Below are 18,179 nucleotides of genomic sequence, written 5' to 3'. Positions count from 1 at the left end.
AGAAGGGACAACTCTCAGGCCACTTTTTATTAGTATCTAAAGTCCATATATCATCAAGATCACAAACATTGGAGATCATATGAAAGATTTGGCAGACAAACTTCTGATAAGCCTGATCTAATTATCTTGGGAAAGCTGTCCATCAGATGTTGTCTGCTTCAATTTTGGGAGCTATCTACTGTCAGGTCACCAGATGATGTGCAGGTCCACTCGGTGTGGTGCTTTCTCTCCGTGTGTCATATGAATCCAAGAGTCTGTTGCCTGGAGTTTCATGGCACAAGGGTTGGTTAGCAGTACCTGATAGGGGTCTTTCCAGTGAGGTTAAAGAAAATCCTTCTGGAGGTGTCTTTTTCAGTATATGAAATCTCCGGGTTGCAAGGGTGCTTAAGGTCTTTGTCTCCGGAGAGCGCACTGTGAAAACATTGCTCTAGCAAAACATGGTTATTTTTAATAGAAGCAATTAGGCATTTGCAACATTAGAATATTTCTCATTTTATCAGCTGCAGGTTAAACAGTGCAGGAGCCAAGTGCATTGAGTGTCCTGTGACTATCTCAAAGGGTGAGAGTTTGAATTCCACAAGGGATGGATATAAGATTTAGAAGGAGCAGTGGCAGTGCTTTTGGCCAACATATATGGAGGGCCCATGCAAATTTTGCCAATTGAATTTTAATAATTCCATTAATGCATTTGACTAGACCAGAGGATTGAGGATGCTAAATGCAGTGAAAGTGTAAAACTGGCCAAACAGCACAGATATCAAAATATCTGACCAGTAAAATGGGTCCCTTGATTGTTAGGAATTGTGGGAGGATTTCCCCAGGTAGGGATAATATTTTCCAGAAAGACCAGCCACAGAAGAAGCAGTAGCCTGTCTGCAAGGGGAGGCTTAAGTCCAGTGTGAAAACATTCACACCATGACCAAAGCATATTTATATCCCTGAGATGGAGAAAGTTGTATTAAATCCAATTGCCAGACCTTGCATGGTCCGTTAGTCTAAAATGCTTGGAAGCGGTAAGAACAGGCTTCCCTGGGTTGTCCTTTGGATTAGTGGGGCAAGTGAGGTAGGCACTTTTTGCAACTTTGTAAATGTTTCCCCACCAATATTGATTCATGAAAGCTGGAATTTTGTCAGTAGACCAATGATCTAATGCATGTACAGTGGTTAGGAGTATAAATTTTGGAATCTCTAGTAGGACTGAGTTGTTATTTGATCTGAATCAGAGCTTTCTCTTTTTATCAAACAAGGAGTTTAATTTCCAGTCTTTTTTCTTTTCTGAGACCAATTGTTGGGCTTCTCCAGCCAGTTTCTCTAAGTTATCATTTGGGGAAAAACTCCTTTGTATCATGACAGAAGTTTGACTGCTTTTGATTCCTTTAAGGGCAGCGTTCCTTGTGGAACTGTCAGCAAGGTAATTTCCTTTAGCTTCTAGGGAGTCAAGTTACGAATGCCCTGGAATTTTAATAATAAGTGGCAGGTAAAAGTACTTCATTCACTAATGTTTGGACATAGGAGCCATTTTAAAGTTTATCTCTACTGACAGTTAGCAAGCCATGTTGCTTCCACAACATTCCAAAATCATGAGCTTCTCCAAAACTGTATCTACTATCAGTATGAATTTTGTCGGTTTTGCACTTGGGTAAAGTACAAGCTTGTGTAAGATCATATAATTCAGACTTTGGAGCTGAAGCAGCCATTGGCAAAGATGCTGCCTCAAAAACATCGAAAAGAGTTGCAACAGCATACCCAGCACAGTATTTACCATGATCACCTTTTAAATAAGAACCATCAGTGAACTTTGAGAAGTCAGCATTACCCAAATTATTTTCTTGCAGGTCATCACACGGCATCAGGATATGATCCATCAGTGTTAAGTAGTGGTGAGAGACTTCACTGGTGATGGAGGGCAGAAGAGCAGCAGGGTTAAGCTTATTACAACCTAAAAGAGTTATGTGAGGAACTTAACAAAAGGACTTCTTAGGAGGTGAGGCAGCTGACTGAGAAATATTGAGTGTGATGAGAATTCAGAAGGGCTTCTACTGCATGAGGTACAAAAATGGTTGAAAGGAATCCCACCTCAATCTTTTTTTTTTTTTTTCATTTATTTTTATTAGTTGGAGGCTAATTACTTTACAATATTGTAGTGGGTTTTGTCATACATTGACATGAATCAGCCATGGATTTACATGTAAATCGACCTCAATCTTTTTGATGACCTTAACCAAAAAGGCAGTGGCAGTATGGCTCTAATGCAAGTTGGAAAGACAACTTAGAAGGCTGCAGGCACCCAAAGTGCTTAATTGGTAACAATCTTTTTGTCTAATCTCCTGGCTCATTGCAATAATAGCAGGGTAGAACTGTGCCACAGAGTACAGTTGCTGGCTTTAATACCCTGCGGATAGATGGTGGTCCTAATGTTTTTGGGTGAGTACCGCAAAGGCATTATCTTCCTTTTCATATATAAAAACGGAAAAGAGAATCTGATCATTGGATGCCCAAGAGTGTGTGGGTTCATCAAACTCTCCTTTAAGGCCTTAAAGACTATTTTGTCTGGTTCTTCCCATAAAATTGGGTTGAGGTTGCTCTTTAGTAAAATATACAGAGATTTTGGCTGTAAGAGAGAAATTTGGAACCCAGTTTGAGTAATATCCAACTAGCCCGAGAGAACCTCACAGTTGGCACTTTGGAAGCTTGGGACATCATGAAGCCTTCAGGGTTCAGCTATAGCCCTTTTTCTGGTATCAGATGTCCTAAATATCAAAGCAGGTTTGGGAAAACTGCAATTTTCCCTTGGCAACCTTATGTCCCTTTAAGGCTAATAACTTTAGCAAGTGGATGCTGCTTTCCTGTGAGAAGGCTTGAGAAGGAGAACAAAGAAGCAAATCATCCACACATTGCACCAAAGTAGAACTCCTAAGGAACTCTGTATTATCCAGATCAGCCTTCAGGGTTTCTGAGAAATAAAGGCTCTCAGTAAAACCCCAAGGCATTACTGTATGGATGCATTGTTTTGTTTTCCAAATGAAGGCAAAAAGGTATTGGTTAGAATGCACTGCATACATCAATTATAGTAAAGAATTTGCTTCTGTTGGAAATGGATGTTAGTAGTGTATGACAGGAATAACAGGGTATCGACGGATAAGAGTCTTGTTTGTTGCTCAGAGATCCTGGACAAACTTCCACCCTCAGCCCTTAGGTTTCTCGATGGTAAAATCAGGGGATTATAGGGATTAGCACAAGGGATAATGATGACTTGTTACCTTCTATTATAGGCTTTTTACCTTGAAGGCCTTCTTTCCTTACAGGAAAGGTTAATTCTGGAGAGAAGTTTGGAGGGGGGGTTTATTTGGATCTTGTGATCCACACAGTCAAAGGCTTTGGCATAGTCAATAAAGCAGAAGTAGATGTTTTTCTGGAACTCTCTTGCTTTTTCGATGATCCAACAGATGTTGGCAATTTGATCTCTGGTTCCTCTGCCTTTTCTAAAGCCAGCTTGAACATCTGGAAGTTCACGGTTCACGTATTGCTGAAGCCTGGCTTGGAGAATTTTGAGCATTGCTTTACTAGCGTGTGAGATGAGTGCAGTTCTGCGGTAGTTTGAGCATTCTTTGGCATTGCCTTTCTTTGGGATTGGAATGGAAACTGACCTTTTCCAGACATGTGGCCAGTGCTGAGTTTTCCAAATTTGCTGACATATTGAGTGCAGCACTTTCACAGCATCATCTTTCAGGATTTGAAATAGCTCACCTGGAATTCCATCACCTCCACTAGCTTTATCCGTAGTGATGCTTTCTAAGGCCCACTTGACTTCATATTCTTGGATGTCTGGCTCTAGGTGAGTGATCACACCATCATGATTATCTGGGTCATGAAGATCTTTTTTGTACAGTTCTGTGTATTCTTGCCACCTCTTCTTATCTTCTGCTTCTGTTAGGTCCATACAATTTCTGTCCTTTATCGATCCCATCTTTGCATGAAGTGTTCCCTTGGTGTCTCTAATTTTCTTGAAGAGATCTCTAGTCTTTCCCATTCTGTTGTTTTCCTCTATTTCTTTGCATTGATCGCTGAGGAAGGCTTTCTTATCTCTCCTGGCTATTCTTTGGAACTCTGCATTCAAATGGGAATATCTTTCCTTTTCTCCTTTGCTTTTTGCTTCTCTTCTTTTCACAGCTATTTGTAAGGCCTCCTCAGACAACCATTTTGCTTTTTTGCATTTCTTTTCTATGGGGATGGTCTTGATCCCTGTCTCCTGTACAATGTCATGAACTTCCGTCCACAGTTCATCAGGCACTCTGTCTATCAGATCTAGTCCCTTAAGTCTATTTCTCACTTCCACTGTATAGTCATAAGAGATTTCATTTAGGTCATACCTGAATGGTCTACTGGTTTTCTCCACTTTGTTCAATTTCAGTCGGAATTTGGCAATAAGGAGTTCATGATCTGAGACACAGTCAGCTCCTGGTCTTGTTTTTGCTGACTGTATAGAGCTTCTCCATCTTTGGCTGCAAAGAATATAATCAATCTGATTTCGGTGTTGACCATCTGGTGATGTCCATGTGTAGAGTCTTCTCTTGTGTTGTTGGAAGAGGGTGTTTGCTATGACCAGTGCATTCTCTTGGCAAAACTCTATTAGCCTTTGCCCTGCTTCATTCTGTGTTCTAAGGCCAAATTTGCCTGTTACTCCAGGTGTTTCTTGACTTCCTACTTTTGCATTCCAGTCCCCTATAAGGAAAAGGACAAAAAAAAAAAAAAAAAGAAAGAAAGAAAAGGACATCTTTTTTGGGTGTTAGTTCTAAAAGGTCTTGTAGGTCTTCTTAGAACCATTCAACTTCAGCTTTCTCAGAATTACTGGTTGGGGCATAGGCTTGGATTACCATGATATTGAATGGTTTGCCTTGGAAACGAACAGAGATCATTCTGTCATTTTTGAGATTGCATGCAAGTACTGCATTTTGGACTCTTTTGTTGACCATGATGGCTACTCCATTTCTGCTAAGGGATTCCCGCCCACAATAGTAGATATAATGGTCATCTGAGTTAAATTCACCCATTCCAGTCCATTTTAGTTCGCTGATTCCTAGAATGTCAACATTCACTCTTGCCATCTCCTGTTGGACCACTTCCAATTTGCCTTGATTCATGGACCTAACATTCCAGGTTCCTATGCAATATTGCTCTTTACAGCATCGGACCTTGCTTCTATCACCAGTCCCATCCACAACTGGGTATTGTTTTTGCTTTGGCTCCATTTCTTCATTCTTTCTGGAGTTATTCCTCCACTGATCTCATATCTATTTCTGCTTTATTGACTGTGCCAAAGCCTGTGACTGTGTGGATCACAATAAACTATGGAAAATTCTGAAAGAGATGGGAATACCAGACCACCTGACCTGCCTCTTGAGAAACCTATATGCAGGTCAGGAAGCATCAGTTAGAACTGGACATAGAACAACAGACTGGTTCCAAATAGGAAAAGGAGTATGTCAAGGCTGTATATTGTCACCCTGCTTATTTAACTTATATACAGAGTACATCCTGAGAAACGTTGGGCTGGAAGAAGCACAAGCTGGAATCCAGATTGCCAGGAGAAATATCAATAACCTCAGATATGCAGATGACACCACCCTTATGGCAGAACGCGAAGAAGAACTAAAGGGCCTCTTGATGAAAGTGAAAGAGGAGAGTGAAAAAGTTGGCTTAAAGCTCAACATTCAGAAAACTAAGAACATGGCATCTGGTCCCATCACTTCATGGCAAATAGATGGGGAAACAGTGGCTGACTTTATTTTGGGGGCTCCAAAATCACTGCAGATGGTGATTGCAACCATGAAATTAAAAGACGCTTACTCCTTGGAAGGAAAGTTATGACCACCTAGATAGCATGTTAAAAAGCAGAGACATTACTTTGCCAACAGTGGTCCGTCTGGTCAAGGCTATGGTTTTTCCAGTGGCCATTTATGGATATGAGAGTTGGACTGTGAAGAAAGCTGAGTGCCGAAAAATTGATGCTTTTGAACTGTGGTGTTAGAGAAGACTCTTGAGAGTCCCTTGGACTGCAAGGAGATCCAACCAGTCCATCGTAAAGGAGATCAGTCCTGGGTTTTCATTGAAAGGACTGATGCTGAAGCTGAAACTCCAATACTTTGGCCACCTCATGCGAAGAGTTGACTCATTGGAAAAGACCCTGATGCTGGGAGGGATTGGGGGCAGGAGGAGAAGGGGACAAAAGAGGATGAGATGGCTTGATGTCATCACCGACTCAATGGACATGAGTTTGAGTAAACTCTGGGAGTTGGTGATGGACAGGGAGGCCTGGCATGCTGCGATTCATAGGGTCACAAAGAGTCAGACGCGACTGAGCGACTGCAGTGAACTGAACTGATTTGGATCTTGATGGGACATGAACTGTGAATTTTATCAATATCAGTTGGAGATTTTGCCCATAAGGAGGGTGGTATCTGATCCAGTAGGAACAAATGATCAGTGTTTCCAGAATCATCTGTAGTATCATCAAAGACAGAACAAATAAAATATGTCAAAGGGTCATTTAATTTATCTGATTGACTGCTCTGATGACTACTGTCAAGCTGTAGAATTATTTCCTCCTTGTGGGAGAGAAAAATTCTGGCATAATACTTCCCTAAGAAGTCTTGGCCAAATAAATAAGTAGGGGTGAAGGAACTGAGGAGAAAATGGTGTGTGTTTCTCAAAAGGCCTAAAGAATAGAATGGCTTCAGAGATAGGAACCTTTTGAAGTTCATCAGACAGCCCTACTATTTGAACTATCTTAGTACTCAAAGGCTGGAGAAGGCAATGGCACCCCACTCCAGTACTCCTGCCTGGAAAATCCCATGGATGTAGGAGCCTGGTAGGCTGCAGTCCATGGGGTCGCAAAAGAGTTGGACATGACTGAGTGACTTCACTTTCACTTTTCACTTTTATGCATTGGAAAAATAAATGGCAACCCACTCCAGTGTTCTTGCCTGGAGAATCCCAGGGATGGGGTCGCACAGAGTCGGACACAACTGAAGTGACTTAGCAGCAGTAGCAGCAGTACTCGAAGGCAGAGACTGTTTATTGTAGTGGGATTGAACACCAAAGAATGTGGCTCTGGTTTCACTTAGGACTGGAAAAAATTTATCCTTAGCATGGGGAAATGTTATTCAAGAAAATCAAAAGGGAGGGATTGGGAATAGCTCTTATAGTTCCTTTGACTCTTGTTATTGAGAATTAGGGGGATGTTGGAAAGACAACTTAGAAGGCTGCAGGCACCCAAAGTGCTTAAATTGGTAACAATCTCTTTTCTAATATTCTGGCTCTTTGCAATAATAGCAGAAACTAGGAGGGTTTTGTTTTTGTTTAGGGGCCTCCATTTGCTTGAATTGAAGATTAAGAATTTTAGCAGTTTTCCTTTTACATGACTAATCTAGAGTGTGAGAGACCTGGTTTGCCAGATTAACTAAATCTGGAGTGGACAAAATTTCCCATTCAATCCTGGTCCTTTTTACTAGAGGAGAAATATCCTGGTTCAGCCCACTAATAAAAATAGAGTTGAAAGCTACCCAAGTAGAATCAGCATCTGAAGGATGGTAAGAATTTTCTTTAAATACATTCTGAAGTTGATCATAATAGTCTTGAATAGGTTCATCAGATTTTTGTGTGCAAGCCTTAATTTTGTTCCAATTAGCAGGCTTTTGGAAAGCACTATGAATTGCTCTTGGAAATCACTTAGTGATTGCCTGAGCTTGATCCTATATGTTAATGGGCTGGTCTCCCAGTTATAATTCTAGAGAGCTTTCAGGATTTCCCCAGCTGTGAATTTTCATCCAAAGTTGGGCCTGGTCTTCATTGACAGGCATATGAACTAACTAATCTAAGTCAGAGTTGATAAGTTTGAATAACTATATAATATTCTTCGGCAAATCTGTAAGGATTTCAGTTACTTTGGGAAAATCTTTGACTATGGCTTTGCAGTTCTACTTTAGTCCAGGAGATATAAAATAATTAAGAATTTAGCCTCTGGATCCTCTGAAGGCTTAATTTTAAAGAGACAGGTTCTGACAAGTACAGAGGAAATGGCACAGGGGAGTTTCAAAGAAAAGGGAAAGTTTGGCAAGAGAATTAGTATGGGGGAACTGAGGGTTACAGATGAGGTATGAGTGGTATAAAAGGGCAGAAGGAGGATGATGCTGGAGGCAGAGTCAGGGGAAAGGAACAAGATGACACTGGAGACAGTATTCGAGATACAGAAGCCAGGGACAAGGAACGTGAGGCTTTGGCAGCCATTTTGTCTTTGGTTGCCTCAGCTGATCTTAAAATCTTACTTTGCAGAGATGAAATTTTAGGCTCCTGATAATGCATTATCAGGAAATAATGAAATATAATATAGAAATAGGCATTCCATTCAGTTTTGGAAATTTTACAGATGTGGTGGTCCAATTTGGTTTTAAGAAAAGTAAGTTTGGGATTTCAGTATTTCTCCATAATGCCCATTCATGTTCTAAACTGCCTTTGGTTAGGTTGGTCCATTTACTTAGAAATGTGCATAAGGAAGGACTACAGATTTTTAAACATAAAATCAGTCAGGATTCTTGTAAGGGCACCCTCAAAGTATTTAGGTAACTGGAATCACATTTCTCAGAGGTTTTTCTTTAGAGTAAAATAGTAATTTTCAAACAGCCTAAAACAGCTTGCTGCTGCTGCTGCTAAGTCACTTCAGTCGTGTCTGACTCTGTGTGATCCCATAGACAGCAGCACCAGGCTCCCCCGTCCCTGGGATTCTCTAGGCAAGAACACTGGAGTGGGTTGCCATTTCCTTCTCCAATGTGTGAAAGTGAAAAGTGAAAGTGAAGTCACTCAGTCATGTCCGACTCTTTTGCGACCCCATGGCCTGCAGCCTACCAGGCTCCTCCATCCATGGGAATTTCCATGGGCTCAAACACCCTGCAGGCCTATACCAGCCAGTTCTAAGTGAACAGTCTAGTTTTAAAGGAACCAGGCCAAAGGCTGCTCAGCACAGCCTAATCCTGAATGAGGCAGACTGAAGACTGAACAGCACAGTTTCAATGAAACAGCTCCTGTTCCAAAAGAAATTCAGCTGAAGGCTAGCATAGTTTCATTTGGAATAGCCTGGTTTGAAACAAAACAAAACAAAACAAAAAACAGGCCGAAGTGCTTAACAAGGTACTCACAGACAGAATAAGGATTTAATCAGAATAAACCCCCAGGAGAAAAACTTACCCTTAGGCCTCAGGGCTGGTGATTAAAAAAAATCTCAATGGACTTTTTAGTTAACTTACCTATCTGCTTACCAGTCTCAGAGTCGTTGGGGGGGCGGGTCTTCTCTGTATCCCTGCATTGGATACCAAAATGTTCACCTTAAACAGATTGCCAGTCACTTCTCCAGTAAAAACCGATTTACTCAGAATCAGCAAACAGTTATACCCTGGGGTCTGCAACTATGGCTGCCACAAACAAAACCCTCTGCCTCAGATGAAAAAGACTGTTAGGGAAAGGAAGTTGGGAGGTCTAATAAGCAGTCAGTGCATCGGACGAATTGAGAGTTCCAAGTATAATGGCTTTTCATTGGCTGAGTTGTTGCAATCTCTCATTGGCTAAACTCTTGCCAGGCGACAAAAGGAAGTCTTTCTTTTTTCTTCTTGATCCGGGCTGCTACTGTCCTAAGTTGTGAGAGCTCCTCTTCTGATTTGTTGACTCTGTTTTATTTGAGGTTTCTGTTATTCATTTCTGTAACACCTTACACTAGTATGGTACATTTGTTAAAATTAAAGAACCAGAAGTGATACATTTGTTGTTGCTGTTGTTGTACAGCTGCTAAGTCGTGTCTGACTCTTTGCGACCCCATGGAGTGCAGCACGCCAAGCTTCCTAATTCCTCGGATTTAGTATCTCCAGGAGTTTGCTCAAATTGATGTGTCCCTTGAGTCATTGATACTATCTAACCATCTCATCCTCTGCAGCCCCATCTCCTTTTGCCTTCTGTCTTTTGCAGCATCAGTCTTTTCTAATGAATTGATACATTATTACTAACTAAAGAACATACCTCAGTCACATTTCCTTAGTGCAGTTGCTTTTGCTTTTAGTGTCCCAGATTCTACTTCCAAAGTTAGTTGGGTCAACTCTCTTTACCCTGCCTAATGAAGTTGTTTTGTACATTTGTAGTAAACATTCTATAATAAGTTAATTTTGTGTGTCAACTTGACTGGACCACAGTGTGCCCAGATATTTGGCCAAACATTATTTTGGGTGTTTCTGTGAGTGTTTTTAGGTGAGATTAACTTTTAAATAGACTCAGGAAAGCAAATTGCCCTCCCTAATTTGAACTCATCCTTAGTGGCTCATATGATAAAGAATTTGTTTGCAATGAAGGAGACCTGGGTTAGATCCCTGGGTAGGGAAGAGCTCCTGGAGAAGGGAATGGCTACCCACTCCAGTATTCTTGCCTGGAGAATTCCATGGACACAGGAGCCTGGTGGGCTATAGTCCACTGGGATGCAAAGAGTTGGACATGATTGAGTGACTAAAAATCAGTTGGAGGCATGAATAAAATAAAAAAAGCTGACCCTTACCCGAGTAAGAGAGGAAAAAGTCAGGCAGAAGTCTGACTGCCTTTGAACTGGATCATTGACTTCTTTCCTGCCTACAGACTCAAAGTGAAACAATGGCTCTTCCTGGATCGTGAGCCTGCTGGTCTTTGAACTGGAACTACACCATCTGCTCTTCTGGTTCTCAGGCCTTAGGACTCCTACTGGAACTAAACAGTTGACTCTCCTGGATCTCTAGCTTGCCAATTCACCCTGCTGATCTTGGGGCTTGCCAGACTGTATAAATGTATGAGCCAATACCTTGTAATAAATCTACACACACACACACACACACACACACACACACACACACTTGGGGCTTGCCAGACTGTATAAATGTATGAGCCAATACCTTGTAATAAATCTACACACACACGCACACACACACATGCAGATATCCTATTGCTGGGATACGAACAGCTACCTGTTCTTGCATCAGGACCTCCTTCTATATTACCTCTTATCTCTTGCCTCCAGTTCTCTGCCTCAAATACTCTCCTCCCATTCTTCACTTTCATGCTTTATTGTCATCTCTCAATTCTCTCGTCTTCTTGTTACCTCCTCAGAAGAAGCCTTCCCTGACCCAGTTTGTTCCCCTTTCATCCCTTTTATTTTAAACATTTAATTAAAATAAAGATACAGAAAACTACACAAAACTTCACTTGAAGAGTTACTATAAAGCAAACACCCTAGTAACCATTATCTTATTTAATCTACATGTTTATGCTCTATTCCTTCCTTTTTTCTTCTTTTTAAAGTTTATCACATATTAGCATAGACTTTAAACACCTGCATCTATACAGTTTTAAGACACATAGATTGATGTATCCACCACCACCATCTATATACAGAATAGTTCTGTCACCCCCAAAAAACTCTCTGTTGCTATCCCTTTATCGTTTCATGTCTACCTCAACCTCCCCCCTACCACTAACCTCTGGCAACTAATAATCTGTTCTCTGTCATTATAGTTTTGTCATTTATTTGGAGAATGTTATATTTATGGAATCATACATTTGTGATTAAAATTGGCTTTTTAAATATCAACCTAATGCCATCGAAATTCATCCAAATAGTTGTGTTTATAAATACTTGGTTTCTCTTTATTGCTAAATAGTGTTCCATTGTGTGGATGTACCACAGTGTATTTATTGTATCTTTTGAGTAACATTTGGATTATTTCCAGTTTTTGGCAGTTGTGAATGATGCTTCCCTGGTGGTTCAGATGGTAAAGACTCTGGCTGCAATGCAGGAGACCCAGGTTTGATCCTTGGGTTGGGAAGATACCCTGGAGAAGGAAATGGCAACCCACTCCAGTATTCTTGCCTGGAAAATCCCATGGACAGAGGAGCCTGACAGGCTACAGTCCATGGGGTCACAAAGAATTGGATACGATGTATAATATTATATTAATTCCAGTTGTACAAAATGGTGATTCAAAATTTTTCTAGATTATATTACATTTATAGTTATTATAAAATATTGACTATTTTCCCTGTACTGTACAATATATCCTTGTACCTTATTTTATGCATAGTACTTTGTACCTCTTAATTCCCTACCCGTCTCTTGCTCCTCCCCACTTCCCTCTCCTAACTGGGAACACTAGTTTGTTTTCTATATCTGTCAGTCTATTTCTTTTTTGTTATATTACTATTTTTTTTAGATTCTACGTGTAAGTGATACAATACAGTATTTGTCTTTCTCTGTCTGATTTATTTCACTAACCATAATACTCTCCAGGTCCATCTGTGTGTGCATGCTCAGTTTCTCAGCTGTGTCTAACTCTTTGGGACTCTTTGGACTGTAGCCTGCAAGGCTCCTCTGTCCATGGGATTTTTCAGGCAAGAAAACTGGAGTGGGTTGCCATTCCTTTCTCCAGAGGATCTTCCTGACCCAGGGATTGAATCTGTGTCTTCTGCATCTCCTGCATTGCAGGTGGATTCTTTATCTGCTGAGCCATCAAGTCCAGGGACATCCATGTTATTGCAAATATCAAATGTTCATATTTATGGATGAGTAATATTCCATTGTGTGTGTGTGTGCGTGTGTGCGCGCATGCATATATAAGCCCATCTGGTCTAATGTGTTGTTTAAGGCCATTGTTTTCCTATTGAATTTTGGTCTGGATGATATAGCCATTGGTAAAACTGGGTTGTTAAAGTCCCCTAAAATTGTTGTATTGTTGTTTATTTCTCACTTTCAGTTCAGTTCAGTCACTCAGTCATGTCCAACCCTTTGCGACTCCATGGACTGCAGCACACCAGGTCTCCTTGTCCATCAACAACTTCCAGAGTTTACACAAACTCATGTCCATTGAGTCAGTGATGCCATCGAACCATATCCTCTGTCGTCCCCTTCTCCTCACACCTTCCATCTTTCCTAGCATCAGGGTCTTTTCAGATGAGTCAGTTCTTCGCATCAGGTGGCCAAAGTATTGGAGTTTCAGCTTCAGCATCAGTCCTTTCAATGAATATTCAGGACTGATTTCCTTTAGGATGGACCAGTTGGATCTCCTTGCTGTCCAAGGGACTCTCAAGAATCTTCTCTAACACCACAGTTCAAAAGCATCAATTCTTCGGCACTCAGCTTTCTTTATAGTCCAACTCTCACATCCATACATGGCTACTGGAAAAACCATAGTCGTGAATAGGTGGACCTTTGTTGGCAAAGTGATGTCTCTGCTTTTTAATATGCTGTCTAGGTTGCTCATAACTTTTCTTCCAAGGAGCAAGCATCTTTTAATTTCATGGCTGCAGTCACCATCTGCAGTGATTTTGGAGCCCCCCAAAATAAAGTCTGTCACTGTTTCCACTGTTTCCCCATCTATTTGCCATGAAATGATGGGACCAGATGCCATGATCTTAGTTTTCTGAGTGTTGAGTTTTAAGCCAACTTTTCCCCTCTCCTATTTCACTTTCATCAATAGGCTCTTTAGTTCTTTACATTCTGCATAAGGGTGGTGTCATTTGCATATCTGAGATTATTGATATTTCTCCTGGCAATCTTGATTCCAGCTTGTGCTTCTTCCAGCCCAGCCTTTCTCATGATGTACTCTGCATATAAATTAAATAAGCAGGTTGACAATATACAGCCTTGACATACTCCTTTCCCTAACTGAAACCAGTCTGTTGTTCTATATTCAGTTCTAACTGTTACTTCCTGCCCTGCATACAAATTTCTCAGGAGGCAGGTAAGGTGCTCTGGTATTCCCATCTCTTTCAGAATTATCCACAGTTTATTGTGATCCACACAGTCAAAGGCTTTGGAATAGTCAGTAAAGCTGAAGTAGATGTTTTCTGGAACTCTCTTGCTTTTTCAATGATCCAGCAGATGTTGGCAATTTGATCTCTGGTTCCTCTCCCTTTTCCAAAACCAGCTTGAACATCTGGAAGTTCATGGTTCACATATTGTTGAAGCCTGGCTTGGAGAATTTTGAGCATTACATTACTAGCGTGTGAGATGAGTGCAATTGTGCAGTAGTTTGAGCACTCTTGGCATTGCTTTTCTTTGGGATTGGAACGTAAACTGACCTTTTCCAGTCCTGTGGCCACTGCTGCGTTTTCCAAATTTGCTGGTCTATTGAGTGCAGCACTTTCTCAGCATCATCTTTTAGGATTTGAAATAGCTCAACTGGAATTCCATCACCTCCACCAGCTTTGTTTGTAGTGATGAAGGCCCGCTTGACTTCACATTCCAGGATGTCTGGCTCTAGGTGAGTGATCACACCATCGTGATTATCTGGGTCATGAAGATCTTTTTTGTACAGTTCTTCTGTGTATTCTTGCCACCTCTTCTTAATATCTTCTGCTTCTGTTAGGTCCATACCATTTCTGTCCTTTATTGTGCCCATCTTTGCATGAAATGTTACCTTGGTATCTCTAATTTTTTTGAAGAGATCTCTAGTCTTTCCCATTCTATTGTTTCCTCTATTTCTTTGCATTGATCACTGAAGAAGGCTTTCTTATCTCTCCCTGCTATTCTTTGGGACTCTGCATTCTAATTGGTATTTCTTTCCTTTTCTCCTTTGCTTTTTGCTTCTCTTCTTTTCACAGCTCCTCAGACAACCGTTTTGCCTTTTTGCATTTCTTTTTCTTGGGGATGGTCTGATCCCTGTCTCCTGAACAGTGTCATTAACCTCTGTCCATAGTTTTTCAGGCGCTCTCTCTGTCAGATCTAATCCCTTGAGTCTATTTCTCACTTCCACTGTATAATAATATGGGTTTTGATTTAGGTGATACCTGAATGGTCTGGTGGTTTCCCTACTTTTTTCAATTTAAGTCTGAATTTGGCAATAAGGAGTTCATGATCTGAGCCACAGTCAGCTCCTGGTCTTGTTTCTGCTGACTGTATAGAGCTTCTCCATCTTTGACTGCAAAGAATATAATCAGTCTGATTTTGGTGTTGACCATCTGGTGATGTCCATTTGTAGAGTCTTCTCTTGTGTTGTTGTTGTTTCTCACTTTAGGTCTGTTAATATTTGCTTTATTTATTTAGATACTCTTATGTTAGGTGCATAAGTATTTACAAATGTTATATCCCCTTCATGTGTTGACCCTTTTATCATGATGTAATGACTTTTTCTCTTTTTACAGTCTTTGTCTTAAAGTCTATATTGTCTGATATAAGTATAGCTATTCTAGCTTTCTTTTGGTTTTCATTTGCATGGAATATATTTCCCCATCTTTCATTTTCAGTATTTTGTATGTAGCATGTATATGGGTCTTTTTTTGGTATATATACATTCAAGCTACTTTATGTCTTTTGACTGGAGAATTTAGTGCATGTACATTTAAAGTAATTTTTGATAGGTGTGTATTTATTGCAAGTTTGTTCATTGTAGTTCCTCTTCTCTTGCTCTCTTCCTTTGTGATTTGATGATTTTCTGTCACCCTTTCTCTGTATGTTTTGTGTATAAGTTTCTGCTTTGTGGTTACCATGAGGCTTACATATAATAACTTATAACTGTTTTTTTAATTTATTTTTATTTTTATTTTATTTTTTATTTTTTTAAATTTTTTAAAATTTATTTTTAATCAAAGAATAATTGCTTTACATTATTGTGTTGGTTTCTTCCAAACATCAACAGGAATCAGCTTTAGGTCTACATATGTCCCCTTCCTCTTAAATCTCCCTCCCCCTCCCCATTCCATCCCTCTGGGTTGTTACAGAGCCTTGGTTTGAGTTCCCTGAGTCCCATAGCAAAGTGTCTATTTTAATGTGATAAGAACTTAAGTATGAATGTATTCCAGAACTCTATATTTTTACTTCCCTCCCCATGATTTATGTTCTTGATGTCACAATTTCCATCTTTTTATCTTGTGTATCCATTGACAAATTATAATGGTTGTAGTTATTTTTTACTACTTTTGTCTTTTAACCTTCATACTAGCTTTATAAGTGATTAATCCAGCCCCTTTTTAGATTTTATGAATTTTACTGTATATTTACCTTTACCAATGAAATTTTTCTTTCATATGTTTTCCTGTTACTAATTGGTGTCCTTTTGTTTTGGTTTAAAGAAGTCTTTTAAACATTTTTTATCAGGCTGATCTAGTGCTGATGAACTCCCTTACCTTTTGCTTGTCTAGAGAATTTTGAATCTCTCCTTCAATTCTAATCTAAAGTTTGCTGTGTAGAGTATTCTTTGTTGGAAGTCACTCATCTTTCCTTCCCACCCCTAGTCTTAGGTGACCACTAATTTACTTTCTGTCTATTGATTGCCTATTCTGTACATTTCATGTAAATGGAATCATACAATATATAGTCTTTTATGAAAGGCTTCTTACACTTAGCATAATATTTGGAAGATTCATCCATGTTGTAGCATGTATTAGTATTTCATTTATTTTTATTGCTAAATAATATTCAATTGCATTGGATATGCAGCATTTTGTTTATCCATTCATCAGTTGATGCAGATTTTGGGTTGTTTTTATTTTTTTTGGCTCTTAGGAATATTGCTGTGATGACATCATGTTCAAAATTTTGTACGGGCCTATCTTTTTATTTCTCTTGATCATACACCTAGGCATGGAATTGCTGAGTCATATGGGAAACAAATTGTTAAGGAACTGCCAGATTGTTTTTCAAAGCAGTTATACCATTTACAATTCCATCATCAGTGTATGAAGGTTCCAGCTTTGCCACTCTTTGATAGTATTTTTATTATCTATCGTTCTGATTATAGCCATCCTGTGGTGTGCAATGAGGTATCTCATTGTGTTTTTTTTTTTTTTTCATTTATTTTCATTAGTTGGAGGCCAATCACTTCACAATATTGTAGTGGCCCCTGTCATACACTGACATGAATCAGCCATGGATTTACATGTATTCCCCATCCCGATACCCCCTCCCACCTCCCTCTCCACCCGATCCTTCTGGGTTTTCCCAGTGCACCAGGCCCGAGCACTTGTCTCATGCATCCCACCTGGGCTGGTGATCTGTTTCACCCTAGATAATATACATGTTTCGATGCTGATCTCTCTAAACATCCCACCCTCGCCTTCTCCCACAGAGTTCAAAAGTCTGTTCTGTACATCTGTGTCTCTTTTTCTGTTTTGCATATTGGGTTATCATTACCGTCTTTCTAAATTCCATATATATGTGTTAGTATACTGTAATGGTCTTTATCTTTCTGGCGTACTTCACTCTGTATAATGGGCTCCAGTTTCATCCATCTCATTAGAACTGATTCAAATGAATTCTTTTTAATGGCTGAGTAATATTCCATGGTGTATATGTACCACAGCTTCCTTATCCATTCGTCTGCTGATGGGCATCTAGGTTGCTTCCATGTCCTGGCTATTATAAACAGTGCTGCAATGAACATTGGGGTGCACGTGTCTCTTTCAGATCTGGTTTCCTTGGTGTGTATGCCCAGAAGTGGAATTGCTGGGTCATATGGCAGTTCTATTTCCAGTTTTTTAGTTTACATTTCTCTGATGTCTGATGATGTTGGGCATCTTTTTAAGTACTTATAGGCCATTTGTATATCTTCTTTGGAGAAGTATCTATTCAAATCTTCCATCTATTTGAAAAGCTTGCTTGCTTGTCTTTTTATTGTTCAGTGGTAAGAGTTATTTATACATTTTTGATTCAAGAACTTTATCAGGTATGTGGCTTGCAAAATTTTCTCCCATTATATGAGTCGTGTTTTTACTTGCTTAATGGTGTCCTTTCCAGCAAAATTTTAAAAAATAGATGAAGTCCATTTACCTCTTATTCCTTTTCTTATTTGTGCTTTGGGTATCTTATCTAAGAAACCACTGTACAATCCAAGTTCATGAAGATTTATGCCTGTTTTCTTAGAAGAGTTGTATAATTTTATCCCTTATACTTAGGTTCAACCATTTAAAATTAATTTTCATGAATGGTATGAGCAAGTGGCCCAATTCATTCTTTTGCAGGTGGAATCCAGTTGTCTCTGAAATTCAGGGCAATTTTAACACATGTATAGATATTTTATTTTATTTTTTCATTTATTTTTATTAGTTGGAGGCTAATTACTTTACAATATTGTAGTGGTTTTTGTCATACATTGACATGAATCAGCCATGGATTTACATGTGTTCCC

This window comes from Dama dama, chromosome X (assembly GCF_033118175.1).
Source record: "Dama dama isolate Ldn47 chromosome X, ASM3311817v1, whole genome shotgun sequence".
NCBI classification, from domain to species: domain Eukaryota; kingdom Metazoa; phylum Chordata; class Mammalia; order Artiodactyla; family Cervidae; genus Dama; species Dama dama.
Note: the sequence above shows the minus strand (reverse complement) of the source record.